The following is a 17,187-nucleotide window of genomic DNA, read 5'->3' on the forward strand; positions in this document are numbered from 1 at the left end:
TATAATTTATTGTATATTACAGGAATATCTAAGGGATGTCTGACAGATTATTCAGGCGAAGTTTGCAAAGCTGGAGTATAGATTACAGAGTACTACAAGCAAAAAATAAACTGCTTCGCTGAGCGCAGCTGGATACGCCCGCAGAGGTCCAACCCTGAACAGTTGGGGCAAAAAAGGACACAATATTCAAGCTTGATACAGGTCTGAATTTGGATTGTAATCAAATATTTGACATTATAGGTTTCTGAATAAATGTAGTCAAAAATTAAAGATTTCTTGCTGTTGTGCAATACACTGTGCTGTTGCGCAATACTTAGTAAATCTGTTGTCAGACTATAAACAAATAAAGTTCAATTAATTCTCAATGTCATATTAGAAATTTATGAAAATGTAAAGGGAGCTTACATCAATAGATATAAACAATTCACTAAAGTTTCATGTGAATTGCTGACAGCATTTTTGAGTTATTGTCCGAAAACTGGAAAATCCCCCCTTTTTTAATGAATAAAACCCCATAACTCAGAAATGTAAGATGTAAAATTAAAAAAATTCTAAAGGGAGCTTACATCAATAGATATAAACAATTCACCAAAGTTTCATAAGAACTGTTAAAAGCATTTTTGAGTTTTTGTCTGAAAACTGGAAAATCCCCCTTTTTTTATGAATAAAACCCTGTAACTGGGAAACGCAAAATCTAAAATTTATAAAAATCAAAAGGGAGCTCATGTCAATAGATATAAACAATTCACCACAATTTCTTGCAAGTTGGTGAAAGCATTCTTGAGTTATTGTCCGAAAACTGGAAAATCCCCCTTTTTTTAATGAATAAAACCCCATAACTCGGAAACGTAAAATCTAAAATTTATAAAAAACGAAAGGGAGCTCACGTCAATAGATAATAAAATGCTCCGCTGGGGCGCAGCTTGATACGACCGCAGAGGTCGAACCCTGAACAGTTGGGGCAAGTATGGACACAACATTCAAGCTTGATACAGCACTGAATTTGGATTGTAATTAAATATTTGACACAGCATAGGTTTCTCACACAGAATGAAAGTAGTCTAAGAACTTAAAATTTTTTAATTTACCTATTCAAACCATATCATTATTATTTGCTTTTATATATAAATCAGAAATAACCAATTTAAAATGGAAAATTTTAAAGAAAAAAAAGGAAAAAAAAATCCCCCCCCCCAAATTTTTTGAAACCCCCTTATGATTCATCACCCCCAAACTCAATCCCAGCCTTCCCTTTGTGGTATGGTACCTTGCAGTACAATTTCAGAGAGATCCATACACTTGAACACAAATTATTGTCTGGAAACTAGAAAAATGCTTGGGTTTTTTGCACCTTTTTGGCCCCAAATTCCTAAAAGTTTAGGGCAATTACCCCCAAACTCAAACCCAGCTTTCCCTTTGTGATATGGAACCTTGCAGTACAATTTCATAAAGATCCATACACTTACACACAAGTTATTGTCATGAAACTAGAAAAATGCTTGTTTTTTTGCCCCTTTATGGCCCCTAATTCCTAACATTTTGAGACAATTACCCCCAAAAACAATCCCAGCCTTCCCTTTGTGGTATGGTACCTTGCAGTACAATTTCAGAGAGATCCATACACTTGAACACAAGTTATTGTCTGTAAACTAGAAAAATGCTTATTTTTGGCCCCTTATTCCTAAACGTTTTGGGCAAGTACCCCCAAACTCAATTCCAGCTTTCCCTTTGTGATATGGAACCTTGTAGTACAATTTCATAAATATCCATACACTTACACACAAGTTATTGTCATGAAACTAGAAAAATGCTTGTTTTTTGCCCCCTAATTCCTAAAATTTGGAGGCAATTACCCCCAAAATCAATCCCAGCATTCAAACCCTCAATCAGCATCATTTAACAGTAATATCTAAAAATGGAAATTACATAATAAAGGTATTAAAATAGAAAATGACATCATAGTCATGGCTAAAAATAAACAAAATCCTTAATCAGCAACATTTTACAGTAATATCTAAAAATAAAATTCCTTTGTAACCATAAAAGCCCATTTAAATACATCATGACAGATATTAAAATAGAAAATGACATCATAGTCATGGCTAAACATAGCAAAAACCTTAATCAGCATCATTTAACAGTAATATCTAAAAATAAAAATTTCTTTGCAACCATAAAAGTAAAATAGAAAATGACATCATAATCATAGCTAAAAATAAACAAAAATTTTTTTTATTACCAAATTTTAAATGGAGTTTATTAAACTAAAACAATAAATTTGCAACCATAAAACCCCATTTAAACACATCATAAAAGTATTAAATAATTCAACTACATCATAAGGCTATAAAAATAGAAAATGACTTCATAGTCAAGGCTAAAGGTAAACAAAAAACCTTCATCAGCAAAATTTTATATTGGCAAATTTCCAATGAAGTTTATTATACTAAAATTGTTGGCAAATTTCCAATGCATTTATTAACAATAAAGTTATTGGCAAATTTCCAATTTACATAATTTAAAAGCAGTGTAAGTGAGATATTTAAATGAGTTTGAATTACCAACCTTACCATGCTTACACTGCTTTTAAATAATGTTTTGTACTTATTTGTCTATTAACCTGGAAACCCTTGTTTTTTCACCTTTTTTTCCCTTATTATTTAAAGGTTTGAGCCATAACCCTACCCCAAAGCCAATTCTTAAATTCCAATGTAACCTAAATTTACAATATACATAACTTCAATTTAAGTTTTTGATAAAATCAAACCACATCATTATTATTTGCTTTTATATCTAAATCAGAAATAATTAACCAACTTTAAGTGGAAAATTTTCACACATCACGCCCCCCCAAACTCAATCCCAGCCTTCAGTTTGTGGTATGGTACCTTGCAGTACAATTTCACAGAGATCCAATTACTTAAACACAATTAATTGTTGGAAACTAAAAAAAAATGCTTATTTTTAACCCCTTTTTTAGCCCCTTATTCCTAAACATTTGAGCAATTATCCCCCAAACTCAATTCCAACTTTCTCTTTGTGATCAGAATTAACCAACTTAAAATGGAAAATTTTAAAGAAAAAAAAAAGGAAAAAAAATCCCCCCCCCCAAAATTTTTTGACCCACTTCCCTTTGTGGTATGGTACCTTTAAGTACAATTTCAGAGAAATCCATACACTTGAACACAAGTCAATGTCTGGAAACTAAAAAAATGCTTATTTTTGCCCCCTTTTTTGGCCACTTATTAATAAATGTTTTGGGCAAACATTTTACAATAATATTTAAAACTGAAATTAATTTGTAACCTTAAAATTAAATAGAAAATGACATCATAGTCATAGCTAAAAATAAACAAACTATTGGTAAATTTCCAATGGAGTTTATTATATTAAAACAATAAATTTGCAACCATAAAAGCGCATTAAAATACATCATAAAAGTATTAAAAAAAATTTAACTACATCATAAGGCTATTAAAATAGAAAATGACATCATAGTCAGACTAAAGGTAAACAAAAAACCTTCATCAGCAAAATTTTATATTGGCAAATTTCCAATGAAGTTTATTATACTAAAATAATTGGCAAATTTCCAATTTACATAATTCAAACATAGTGCAGGTGAGATATTTAAATGAGTTTGAATTACCAACCTTACACTGCTTTTAAATAATGTTCTTTACTCAATTATTTGTCTATTAAAATGGAAACCCTAGTTTTTTAACCTTTTTTCCCCTTATTCCTTAAACGAAAAAAAATAATTACCCCTTTTTTGACCCCCCCCCCCCCCCCCTATGATTCATCACCCCCCCTTCCCCCCCAAACCAAGCTCAATAACAGCCTTGCCTTTGTGGTATGGTACCTTGTAATACAATTTTAGAGAGATCCATACACTTGAACACAAGTTATTGTCTAGAAACTAAAAAATGCTTATTTTTCACCCCTTTTTAGGCCCCTTATTACTAAACGTTTTGGGCATTTACCACAAAACTCAATTCCAGCTTTCCCTTTGCGAAATGGAACCTTGTAGTAAAATTTCAGAAAGATCCATACACTTACACACAAGTTATTGTCATGAAACTAGAAAAATGCTTGTTTTTTGCCCCCTTTTGGCCCCTTATTCCTAAAATTTCGAGGAAATTAACCCCAAAATCAATCCCATCATCGACCCTTTGTGATATGGAATCTTGTAGTACAATGTCAAAGAGATCCATACAATAACACACAAGTTATGTCTGGAAGTTACAAAAATGCTTATTTTCGGCCCCTTTTTGGCCCCTAATTATTTAACTGTTGGTACCATAACCCCCAAAATCAATCCCCACTTTCCTATTGTTGTATTGAACCTTATGGTAAAATTTCATAGAGATCCATTCACTTAAACTAAAGTTAGAGTGCGAAAACCATTGTGTATTCGGACGACGACGCCGGACGACGACGACGCCGGACGACGACGACGACGACGACGACGACGACGCCAACGTCATACCAATATACGACCACAAAATTTTTTTGCGGTCGTATAAAAACAATTCACCAAAGTTTTATGCAAATTGGTTAAAGCGTTTTTGAGTAAATGTCCGACATGTTGACGACGGACGGACGGACAGACGGACGGACGGACGGACAGCGGTATACCATAATACGTCCCGTAAACGGGCGTATAATGAGAAAAAAATGTTGGTTTCAAGATGTTTATTTACGTATTTCCATTTTTATCTTGACAAAGTACATCAGGGCACCCTAAATTCTTTTTAAATTCTTCAATCATCATAATTACTTGCTTAATTGATATATATATATAATTATGAAATTTATTTGAAAAAATGAACTAATTTAAAACTGATAAATTACAAAATCAAATACTTCAGTACCAGTACAAATTTCTCTATATCTTGGTTGAATCTGCCTTATGATGTTTTATTAGAGAATTTAAATAAAAACAGAAATACAATATCAAATAAAATGCTTCGCTGGGGCGCAGCTTGATACGACCGCAGAGGTCGAACCCTGAACAGTTGGGGCAAGTATGGACACAACATTCAAGCTTGATACAGCTCTGAATTTGGATTGTTATTAAATATTTGACACAGCATAGGTTTCTGACACAGAAAGAATGTGGTCTAAGAACTTGAATTTTTTTAATTTACCTATTATGGTCCAATGTCCAAAATCAAAATACATGGTTAGATTCAGCATATCAAAGAACCCCATATATTCAATTTTTGTTAAAATCAAACAAAGTTTAATTTTGGACCCCAACTTGGACAAACTTGAAAACTGGGCCCATAATCAATAAAATGCTCCGCTGGGGCGCAGCTTGATACGACCGCAGAGGTCAAACCCTGAACAGTTGGGGCAAGTATGGACACAACATTCAAGCTTGATACAGCACTGAATTTGGATTGTAATTAAATATTTGACACAGCATAGGTTTCTGACACAGAATGAAAGTGGTCTAAGAACTTATAATTTTTTAATTTACCTATTCATATATGTGATGGACTGTGAAACTCAGATCAGGAGATTGGGAAATTTTGGTCAGGAGATTAGGACTCAGATCAGGAGGTTTTTAATCGACATAAATTTTGTCGTAAATGTAGCCGTGTGCTGTAAAAATGGTCTTTTAAAGTGTGTTTTCTTCAACTTTCCATCCAATTTATTATGTTTATAGTACCCTTGTACTTATAAAGTTTCTCCATCTTTATATTTTACATGTTCAATCTAACATTTTTTTTTTTTTCAGTATGTTCTTTAAATTTTTTACTTCATATTCTATAAAACATTTATTGCAACCAGAACATTTGTTTAACTATCTGCAAATAGCTTTTGTTTGCATACTCAGAAAATCATTCTAACTGTTAAACAAGGGTCATAGTTATTATATAAATTTCAATTTAAGCCTTGAAAGGAAGTATAGAATCCTCAAATAATTTTCAAATTATTATTTTTTTATTTGTCCTAAGACATTTAAAATCATTTATTTACCATCCTTTTATGATTATTTGTTCAATTTATATTTTATTTATATTCTTTTAAAAATTTTCATTATTAAAAGGAAAGTAACTTAAAACAGGATAAATCAAGGGAAGTAACCCAATAAATACACAGTTTTTGTTACACAACGGCAGTTAGCCTGAGGTAAAAAATCGTTGATTACCAGTATGTTTGACACCCAAGCTGACAAGTGAAGCCATATAATTATGCATGTTAATTGATTTACAGGTAAAATATAACTTCAGGTAATGTGAGTTACACCAGATGCCTGAGATGATATGTTGGGCAGAAATTATTCATTCATGAAAAATTTCATACACGGGATTATAATTTTCCTCTTCAACCGGAGGTCGGGAGGAGACTCCTGAAAACAGGATTATTGTACTCCTGTCGGGAGGTTCACATGTATGCTATTCAAACCATATCATTATTATTTGCTTTTATATATAAATCAGAAATAACCAATTTAAAATGGAAAATTTTAAAGAAAAAAAAGGAAAAAAAAATCCCCCCCCCCCCAAATTTTTTGAACCCCCTTATGATTCATCGCCCCCACACTCAATCCCAGCTTTCCCTTTGTGGTATGGTACTTTGCAGTACAATTTTAGAGAGATCCATTCACTTGAACACAAGTTATTGTCTGGAAACTAGAAAAATGCTTGTTTTTTTGTCCCTTTTTGTCCCCTAATTCCTAAACGTTTAGGGCAATTACCCCCAAACTCCAACCCAGCTTTCCCTTTGTGATATTGAACCTTGCAGTACAATTTCATAAAGATCCATACACTAACACACAAGTTATTGTCCTGAAACTAGAAAAATGCTTGTTTTTTGCCCCTTTTTGGCCCCTAATTCCCCAAATTTGGAGGAAATTACCCCCAAAAATCAATCCCAGTATTCCCTTTGTGATATGGAATCTTGTGATACAATGTTAGAGAGATCCATACACTAACACACAAGTTATTGTCATGAAACTAGAAAAATGCTTGTTTTTTGCCCCTTTTTGGCCCCTAATTCCTAAAATTTGGAGGCAATTACCCCCAAAATCAATCCCAGCATTCCCTTTGTGATATGGAACCTTGTGGTACAATGTCAGAGAGATCCATATACTTACACACAAGTTATGTCTGGAAGTTACAAAAATGCTTATTTTTGGCCCCTTTTTGGCCCCTAATTCCTTAACTGTTAGTACCATAACCCCCAAAATCAATCCCCACCTTCCTTTTGTGGTATTGAACCTCTTGGTAAAATTTCATTGAGATCCATTCACTTAAACTAAAGTTAGAGTGCGAAAACTAATGTGTATACGGACGACGACGCCGGACGGCGACGACGACGACGACGACGACGACGCCAACGTCATACCAATATACGACCACAAAAATTTTTTTGCGGTCGTATAAAAATCTAAACACATGTTTAGATTCAGCATATCAAAGAACCCCAAGAATTCAATTTTTGCTAAAATCAAACTAAGTTTAATTTTGGACCCTTTGGACCTTAATGTAGACCAATTTAAAAAACGGGACTTAAAATTAAAAATTTAAATACACGGTTAGATTTGAAACATCAATAATTCAATTTTTGATGAAATCAAACAAAGTTTAATTTTGGACCCTTTTGACCTCAATATGAACCAATTTGATAGCGGGGCCCACAAATAAAAAATCTAAGTTCATGGTTAGATTCAGCATATCAAAGAACCCCATATATTCAATTTTTGTTGAAATCAAAAAAAATATAATTTTGGACCCCAACTTGGACCAACTTGAAAACTGGGCCCATAATCAAAAATCTAAACACATGTTTAGATTCAGCATATCAAAGAACCCCAAGAATTCAATTTTTGTTAAAATCAAACTAAGTTTAATTTTGGACCCTTTGGACCTCAATGAAGACCAATTTAAAAAACGGGACCCAAATTAAAAATCTAAAAACACGGTTAGATTTGGCATATCAAAGAACCCCAATAATTCAATTTTCGATGAAATCAAACAAAGTTTAATTTTGGACCCTTTTGACCTCAATATGAACCAATTTGATAGCGGGGCCTACAAATAAAAAATCTAAATACATGGTTAGATTCAGCATATCAAAGAACCTCATATATTCAATTTTTGTTGAAATCAAACAAACTTTAATTTTGGACCCCAATTTGGACCAACTTGAAAACTGGGCCCATAATAAAAAATCTAAATACATGTTTAGATTCAGCATATCAAAGAACCCCATATATTCAATTTTTGTTGAAATCAAACAAAGTTTAAATACTGGAACCTATCTTGGACCAACTTGAAAACTGGGCCCATAATCAAAAATCTAAACACATGTTTAGATTCAGCAAATCAAAGAACCCCAAGAATTCAATTTTTGTTAAAATCAAACTAAGTTTAATTTGGACCCTTTGGACCTCAATGTAGACCAATTTAAAAAACAGGACCCAAAATTAAAAACCTAAATACACGGTTAGATTTGGAATATCAAAGAACCCCAATAATTCAATTTTAGATGAAATCAAACAAACTTTAATTTTGGACCCTTTTGACCTCAATATGAACCAATTAGATAACGGGGTCCACAAATAAAAAATCTAAATACATGGTTAGATTCAGCATATCAAAGAACCCCATATATTCAATTTTTGTTGAAATCAAACAAAGTCTAATTTTGGACCCCAATTTGGACCAACTTGAAAACTGGGCCAAAAATCAAAAATCTAAATACATGTTTAGATTCAGCATATCAAAGAACCTCATATATTCAATTTTTGCTAAAATCAAACAAAGTTTAATTTTGGACCCTTTGGACATTAATGTAGACCAATTTGAAAACTGGACCCAAAATTAAAAATCTAAATACACTGTTAGATTCGGCATAACAAATAAATAAATGTGATCAAAAATTTTACAAATCTAATGCGCCATACTGTGCAATTAAAGATTACTTCTTGAAATTTTTCAATATTTGAAATTTGAAAAAAAAATAATATTTGAAGAATAATTCTTTTTAATTTCTGAAATCTGAAATGAGAAAAAATTGGCCCCCACAATTTCTTTTTATCCCCCCCCCCCCCCCTTTTTCCCCCAAAAAAATTCTTTCCCTCAAGATATGGTCATAATCTCAATTCAAATTTCCAATGGAGTTGGCAACCATAATTACCCATTTAAATTTACCATAGTGCTAACTTAATCTATTTTATAATAGAATTAATAAAAATATAGTGTCAAATCTTTCATATGGATTTTTTTGTAAAAAAAAAAGATGAAAACATTTGCAGATATTTTTACTGGTCTTCCTTTATAAATATGCATTTCTTTAAACATAATTTAAAAGCAGTGTAAGGGAAGTAACCAAAACGTTGTATTTGGATTACCTCCCTTACACTGTTTTAGATTATCTTTATTGTTCATTAACCATTACTTTATACATAATTTAAAAGCAGTGTAAGGGAGATAATTTCAATGATGTATTTGATTTATCTCCCTTACACTGCTTTAAATTATGTTTTGTACTAAAGTATTTGTCCATTAACCAGGACAACCTTGTTTTTCCCCCTTTTTTGCCCCTAATTCCTAAACGGTTTGAGCCATAACCCCCCAAAGCAAATCCTAACCATCCCTTTGTGGTATGGAAACTTGTAGTATAATTTCAGAGAGATCCATACACCGTTCCACAGTTATTGTCTGGAAACTAGAAAATGCTCATTTTTGGCCCCTTTTTGGCCCCTAATTCCTTAACTGTTGGTACCATAACCCCCAAAATCAATCCCAACCTTCCTTTTGTGGTATTTAACCTTATGGTCAAATTTCAAAAAGATCCATTCACTTAAACTAAAGTAAGAGTGCGAAAACCAATATGTATTCGGACGATGACGCCGGACAACGACGACGACGCCGGACGACTACGACAACGACGACGACGACGACGCCAACGTCATACCAATATACGACCACAAAATTTTTTTGCGGTCGTATAATTAGATCTTTTTAGATAGAGTTAGAGATATATAAGAAGAATAAGAATAAGAATATTTATTGAATCCAATTAAAGGACCCGTTTCAGAGCATATACATATATATATAGTATTAATTATACAGTAATTTTTAAGCATTGTGTGTAAGTCTCATAGCATTTGATTGAGGCTAACTTAAGTAGAGAACAGAAACTAAAAATTCAGCAATTTTTCTATTTGTAAACACGCATAACTCTAGAACGGTTGTGTATAAGTTTTATAACATTTGGTTGAGAAAAAAACTTAAGTTAGAGAATGGAAACGAAAAATTCAGCAATTTTTATGTTTATAAAAGGACATAACTCAAGAATGGTAAAAGTGTCGCCACCAAATTTCGTACTTTATCTGTATTATGTAGTAATAAGCATTGTGTATAAGTTTCATAACATTTGGTTGAAACAAACTAAAGTTAGAAAACGGAAACAAAAAATTTGTACTTGAACTTAGTTTTAAACTACATCATTACTACATGTATATTTAGTTTCTGGAATGCAAATTTTATCTTATTTCAAAACAAGTACTAATAAATCTTGAAATTGACTATTAACATTTTCAGACTCACAGGACATCAAACCAAATATATGATTATATATGCATTTACTTTAGACATTAGGGGGGGGGGCATACAAATAAACTACATCATTACTACATGTATATTTAGTTTCTGGAATGCAAATTTTCTCTTATTTCAAAACAAGCTTGAAATTGACATATTAACATTTTCAGACTCACAGGACATCAAACCAAATATATGATTATACATGCATTTACTTTAGACATTAGGGGGGGGGGGCATACAAATAAACTACATCATTACTACATGTATATTTAGTTTCTGGAATGCAAATTTTATCTTATTTCAAAACAAGCTTGAAATTGACATATTAACATTTTCAGACTCACAGGACATCAAACCAAATATATGATTATACATGCATTTACTTTAGACATTAGGGGGGGGGGGGGGGCATACAAATAAACTACATCATTACTACATGTATATTTAGTTTCTGGAATGCAAATTTTCTCTTATTTCAAAACAAGTACTAATAAATCTTGAAATTGACATATTAACATTTTCAGACTCACAGGACATGAAACCAAATATATGATTATATATGCATTTACTTTAACATTATTTACATCCAATTAATAATGATTATACTATGAGGTGTGCTGTCCAGAATAACAAAAAATGGGTCATATTACAGTACATATTTTTATTATTACAAATTACTTATTTCATTTACTTTGATATTATATGTTAATCAATTAAATCAAAACTAATCATGTAATATACTTTGTTTAACCTGTTTTTAATTTACTTTTATATTATGTTTGAAAATTATATTGGAAATATTCTCCTCATTTTGTATGCAGTGATTTTTAGAAATAATTCATGCAAGCAATAGATTTGTTTGGAAATTTTCAAACGGCCTGGGCCGTTATATTCGAATTTTATCTCGAGTGTTAGCGAGGGATAAAATTAACGAATATAACGGCCAAGGTCATGTGAAAACGATAACAAATCTATGGCTTGCATGAATTATTTCAATTCTAAAAGGACAAATATGGAAATTTGAAAAACTGAAGCGAAGGTAAGATTGCCGTTTGTATGGCTGTTCTATTTTACCCCCTGTAAGATAATTCTTATTATTCTTAACCCAAACGTTTTTTTTTCGTTGGCTACTATCTACTGTCAAATCCAGGGTTCTCACTAAGGCGAGTCCATGAGTCCTTGACTCATGAAAATCTATCTGGACTCATCATTTTCAAACATGGTGAGTCCAAAGATGCATAAAGATTGTAAAATTGTATCAACTGAGCACAAATATCATCATTTTATGACAAAAGTTTAAAAATAATCAAAAGTTGTTGTGTTTTCCATGCTCTATTTTGTCATGGGGACTGAAATAATAAATGAGATAGCAATAAAATTTCATCTTTTCACTGTTGGACTCGCCATGGCCAAAAATGATGAGTCCAAGACTCGCCTTCAAAAATCCTTAGTGAGAACCCTGAAATCCACAGTTGACATGTTGTAACTAAGGAGTGAGCCACCATGTTGACTTGCTGAAATCCATGAATGTGTGAATGATGCAATAGAATAGATAAAATGCTTCGCTGGGGCGCAGCTTGATACGACCGCAGAGGTCGAATCCTGAACAGTTGGGGCAAATATGGACACAACATTCAAGCTTGATACAGCTCTGAATTTGGATTATTATTAAATATTTGACACAGCATAGGTTTCTGACACAGAAAGAATGTGGTCTAAGAACTTGAATTTTTTTAATTTACCTATTATGGTCCAATGTCCAAAATCAAAATACATGGTTAGATTCAGCATATCAAAGAACCCCATATATTCAATTTTTGTTAAAATCAAACAAAGTTTAATTTTGGACCCCAACTTGGACAAACTTGAAAACTGGGCCCATAATCAAAAATCTAAACACATGTTTAGATTCAGCATATCAAAGAACCCCAAGAATTCAATTTTTGCTAAAATCAAACTAAGTTTAATTTTGAACCCTTTGGACCTTAATGTAGACCAATTTGAAAACAGAACCAAAAATTAAGAATCTAAATACACGGTTAGATTTGGAATATCAAAGAACCCCAATAATTCAATTTTTGATGAAATCAAACAAAGTTTAATTTTGGACCCTTTTGACCTCAATATGAACCATTTTGATAGCGGGGCCCACAAATAAAAAATCTAAATTCATGGTTAGATTCAGCATATCAAAGAACCCCATATATTCAATTTTTGTTGAAATCAAAAAAGTTTAATTTTGGACCCCAACTTGGACCAACTTGAAAACTGGGCCCATAATCAAAAATCTAAACACATGTTTAGATTCAGCATATCAAAGAACCCCAAGAATTCAATTTTTGTTAAAATCAAACTAAGTTTAATTTTGGACCCTTTGGACCTCAATGAAGACCAATTTAAAAAACGGGACCCAAATTAAAAATCTAAAAACACGGTTAGATTTGGCATATCAAAGAACCCCAATAATTCAATTTTTGATGAAATCAAACAAAGTTTAATTTTGGACCCTTTTGACCTCAATATGAACCAATTTGAAAGCGGGGCCTACAAATAGAAAATCTAAATACATGGTTAGATTCAGCATATCAAAGAACCTCATATATTCAATTTTTGTTGAAATCAAACAAAGTTTAATTTTGGACCCCAATTTGGACCAACTTGAAAACTGGGCCCATAATCAAAAATCTAAATACATGTTTAGATTCAGCATATCAAAGAACCCCATATATTCAATTTTTGTTGAAATCAAACAAAGTTTAAATACTGGACCCTATCTTGGACCAACTTGAAAACTGGGCCAATAATCAAAAATCTAAACACATGTTTAGATTCAGCATATCAAAGAACCCCAAGAATTCAATTTTTGTTAAAATCAAACAAAGTTTCATTTTGGACCCTTTGGACCTTAATGTAGACCAATTTAAAAAACAGGACCCAAAATTAAAAATCTAAATACACGGTTAGATTTGGAATATCAAAGAACCCCAATAATTCAATTTTTGATGAAATCAAAGTTTAATTTTGGACCCCAATTTGGACCAACTTGAAAACTGGGCCAAAAATCAAAAATCTAAATACATATTTAGATTCAGCATATCAAAGAACCTCATATATTCAATTTTTGCTAAAATCAAACAAAGTTTAATTTTGGACCCTTTGGACCTTAATGTAGACCAATTTGAAAACTGGACCCAAAATTAAAAATCTAAATACACTGTTAGATTCGGCATAACAAATAAATAAATGTGATCAAAGATTTTACAAATCTAATACGCCATACTGTGCAATTAAAGACTTCTTGAAATTTGTCAATATTTGAAATTTGAAAAAAAAATAATTTTTGAAGAATAATTCTTTTTAATTTCTGAAATCTGAAATGAGAATAAAATGCTCCGCAGGGCGCAGCTTGATACGACCGCAGAGGTCAAACCCTGAACAGTTGGGGGAAGTATGGACACAACATTCAAGCTTGATACAGCTTTGGATTTGGATTGTGATTTAATATTTGACACAGCATAGGTTTCTAACACAGATTGAATGTGGTCTAAGAACTTGAATTTTTTTAATTCACCTATTATGGTCCAATATCCAAAATCTAAATACATGGTTAGATTCAGCATATCAAAGAACCCCAAGAATTCAATTTTTGATGAAATCAAACAAAGTTTAATTTTGGACCCTTTTGACCTGAATGTGGACAAAGTTGATAACGGGGCCCAAAAATCAAAAATCTAAATACATGGTTAGATTCAGCATATCAAAGAACCCCATATATTCAATTTTTGTTGAAATCAAACAAAGTTTAATTTTGGACCCCGATTTGGACCAACTTGAAAACTGGGCCCATAATCAAAAATCTAAATACATGTTTAGATTCAGCATATCAAAGAACCCTAAGAATTCAATTTTTGTTAAAATCAAACTAAGTTTAATTTTGGACCCTTTGGACCTTAATGTAGACCAATTTGAAAACGGAACCAAAAATTAAGAATCTAAATACACGGTTAGATTCGGCATATCAAAGAACCCCAATAATTCAATTTTTGATGAAATCAAACAAAGTTTAATTTTGGACCCTTTTGACCTCAATGTGGACAAAGTTGATAACGGGGCCCAAAAATCAAAAATCTAAATACATGGTTAGATTCAGCATATCAAAGAACCCCTTATATTCAATTTTTGTTGAAATCAAACAAAGTTTAATTTTGGACCCCGATTTGGACCAACTTGAAAACTGGGCCCATAATCAAAAATCTAAATACATGTTTAGATTCAGCATATCAAAGAACCCTAGGAATTCAATTTTTGTTAAAATCAAACTAAGTTTAATTTTGGACCCTTTGGACCTTAATGTAGACCAATTTGAAAACGGAACCAAAATTTAAGAATCTAAATACACAGTTAGATTCAGCATATCAAAGAACCCCAATAATTCAATTTTTGATGAAATCAAACAAAGTTTAATTTTGGACCCTTTGGACCTCAATGTGGACCAATTTAAAAACGGGGCCCAAAATCCAAAAACTAAATACACGGTTAGATTCAGCATATTAAAGAACCCCATGAAATCAAGAATAAAACCCCATTGAAATTGGTCAAGAAATAAGCAATTTATAGGAAGTATCTTCTTTTGCACAATCCTGTGCTATTTAATATTTCTTGCTATTGCGCAATACTGTACAATTGACAATTTCTTGCTATTGCGCAATATTGTGCTATTGGATATTTCTTGCTATTGCACAATACTGTGCAATTGAAGATTTCTTGCTATTGCGCAATACTGTGCAATTGAAGATTTCTTGCTATTGTGCAATACTGTGCAATTGAAAATTTCTTGCTATTGCACAATACTTATTATATAATAATTTACACATCCTGTTTGGTGTGTATCTCCTACCATATCATTATTATTTGATTTTAAATATAAATCAGAAATAACCAACTTAAAATGGAAAATTTTAAAAGAAACAAAAAAGGAAAAAAAGAAAAAAAAGGAAAAAAAAATAAATCCCCCCCCAAAATTTTTTGAACCCCCATTATGATTCATCACCCCCAAACTCAATCCCAGCCTTCCCTTTGTGGTATGGTACCTTGCAGTACAATTTCAGAGAGATCCATACACTTGAACACAAGTTATTGTCTGGAAACTAGAAAAAAATGTGTTTTTTGGCCCCTCTTTGGCCCCAAATTCCTAAACGTTTAGGGCAATTACCCCCAAACTCAAACCCAGCTTTCCCTTTGTGATATGGAACCTTGTAGTACAATTTCAGAAAGATCCATACACTTACACACAAGTTATTGTCATGAAACTAGAAAAATGCTTGTTTTTTGCCCCTTTTTTGGCCCCTAATTCCTAAAATTTGGAGGCAATTACCCCCAAAATCAATCCCAGCATTCCTTTAGTGATATGGAACCTTGTGGTACAATGTCAGAGAGATCCATACACTAACACACAAGTTATGTCTGGAAATTACAAAAATGCTTATTTTTGGCCCCTTTTTGGCCCCTAATTCCTTTACTGTTATTACCATAACCCCCAAAATCAATCCCAACCTTCCTTTTGTGGTATTGAACCTTGTGGTAAAATTTCATAAAGATCCATTCACTTAAACTAAAGTTAGAGTGCGAAAACCAATGTGTCTTCGGACGACGCCGGACGACGACGACGACGACGCCGGACGACGACGACGCCAACGTCATACCAATATACGACCACAAAAATTTTTTTTGCGGTCGTATAAAAAATTGACCCCCCACAATTTCTTTTTATCCCCCCCCCCCTTTTTTCCCCCAAAAAATTCTTTCCCTCAAGATATGGTCATAATCTCTATTCAAATTTCCAATGGAGTTGGCAACCATAATTACCCATTTAAATTTACCATAGTGCTAACTTAATCTATTTTATAATAGAATTAATAAAAATATAGTGTCAAATCTTTCATATGGATTTTTTTGTAAAAAAAAAAGATGAAAACATTTGCAGATATTTTTACTGGTCTTCCTTTATAAATATGCATTTCTTTAAACATAATTTAAAAGCAGTGTAAGGGAAGTAACCAAAACGTTGTATTTGGATTACCTCCCTTACACTGTTTTAAATTATCTTTATTGTTCATTAACCATTACTTTATACATAATTTAAAAGCAGTGTAAGGGAGATAATTTCAATGATGTATTTGATTTATCTCCCTTACACTGCTTTAAATTATGTTTTGTACTAAAGTATTTGTCCATTAACCAGGACAACCCTGTTTTTCCCCCTTTTTTGCCCCTAATTCCTAAACGGTTTGAGCCATAACCCCCCAAAGCAAATCCTAACCATCCCTTTGTGGTATGGAAACTTGTAGTATAATTTCAGAGAGATCCATACACCGTTCCACAGTTATTGTCTGGAAACTAGAAAATGCTTATTTTTGGCCCCTTTTTGGCCCCTAATTCCTTAACTGTTGGTACCATAACCCCCAAAATCAATCCCAACCTTCCTTTTGTGGTATTTAACCTTATGGTCAAATTTCAAAAAGATCCATTCACTTAAACTAAAGTTAGAGTGTGAAAACCAATGTGTCTTCGGACGACGACGCCGGACGACGACGACGACGACAACGACGACGACGACACCAAT

At 32.5% G+C, this 17,187-nt stretch overlaps 1 protein-coding gene across 2 annotated transcripts in view; it reads right to left on the bottom strand.

Moving 5' to 3' along the window:
- Nucleotides 1–17,187, bottom strand: part of LOC127698379 (lysosomal-trafficking regulator-like) — a 130,143-nt gene that overhangs the window by 99,439 nt on the left and 13,517 nt on the right. The gene's annotated exons all lie outside the window — the stretch shown is intronic.

Source organism: Mytilus californianus, unplaced genomic scaffold, assembly GCF_021869535.1.
Source record: "Mytilus californianus isolate M0D057914Y unplaced genomic scaffold, xbMytCali1.0.p SCAF_4, whole genome shotgun sequence".
Classification (NCBI taxonomy): domain Eukaryota; kingdom Metazoa; phylum Mollusca; class Bivalvia; order Mytilida; family Mytilidae; genus Mytilus; species Mytilus californianus.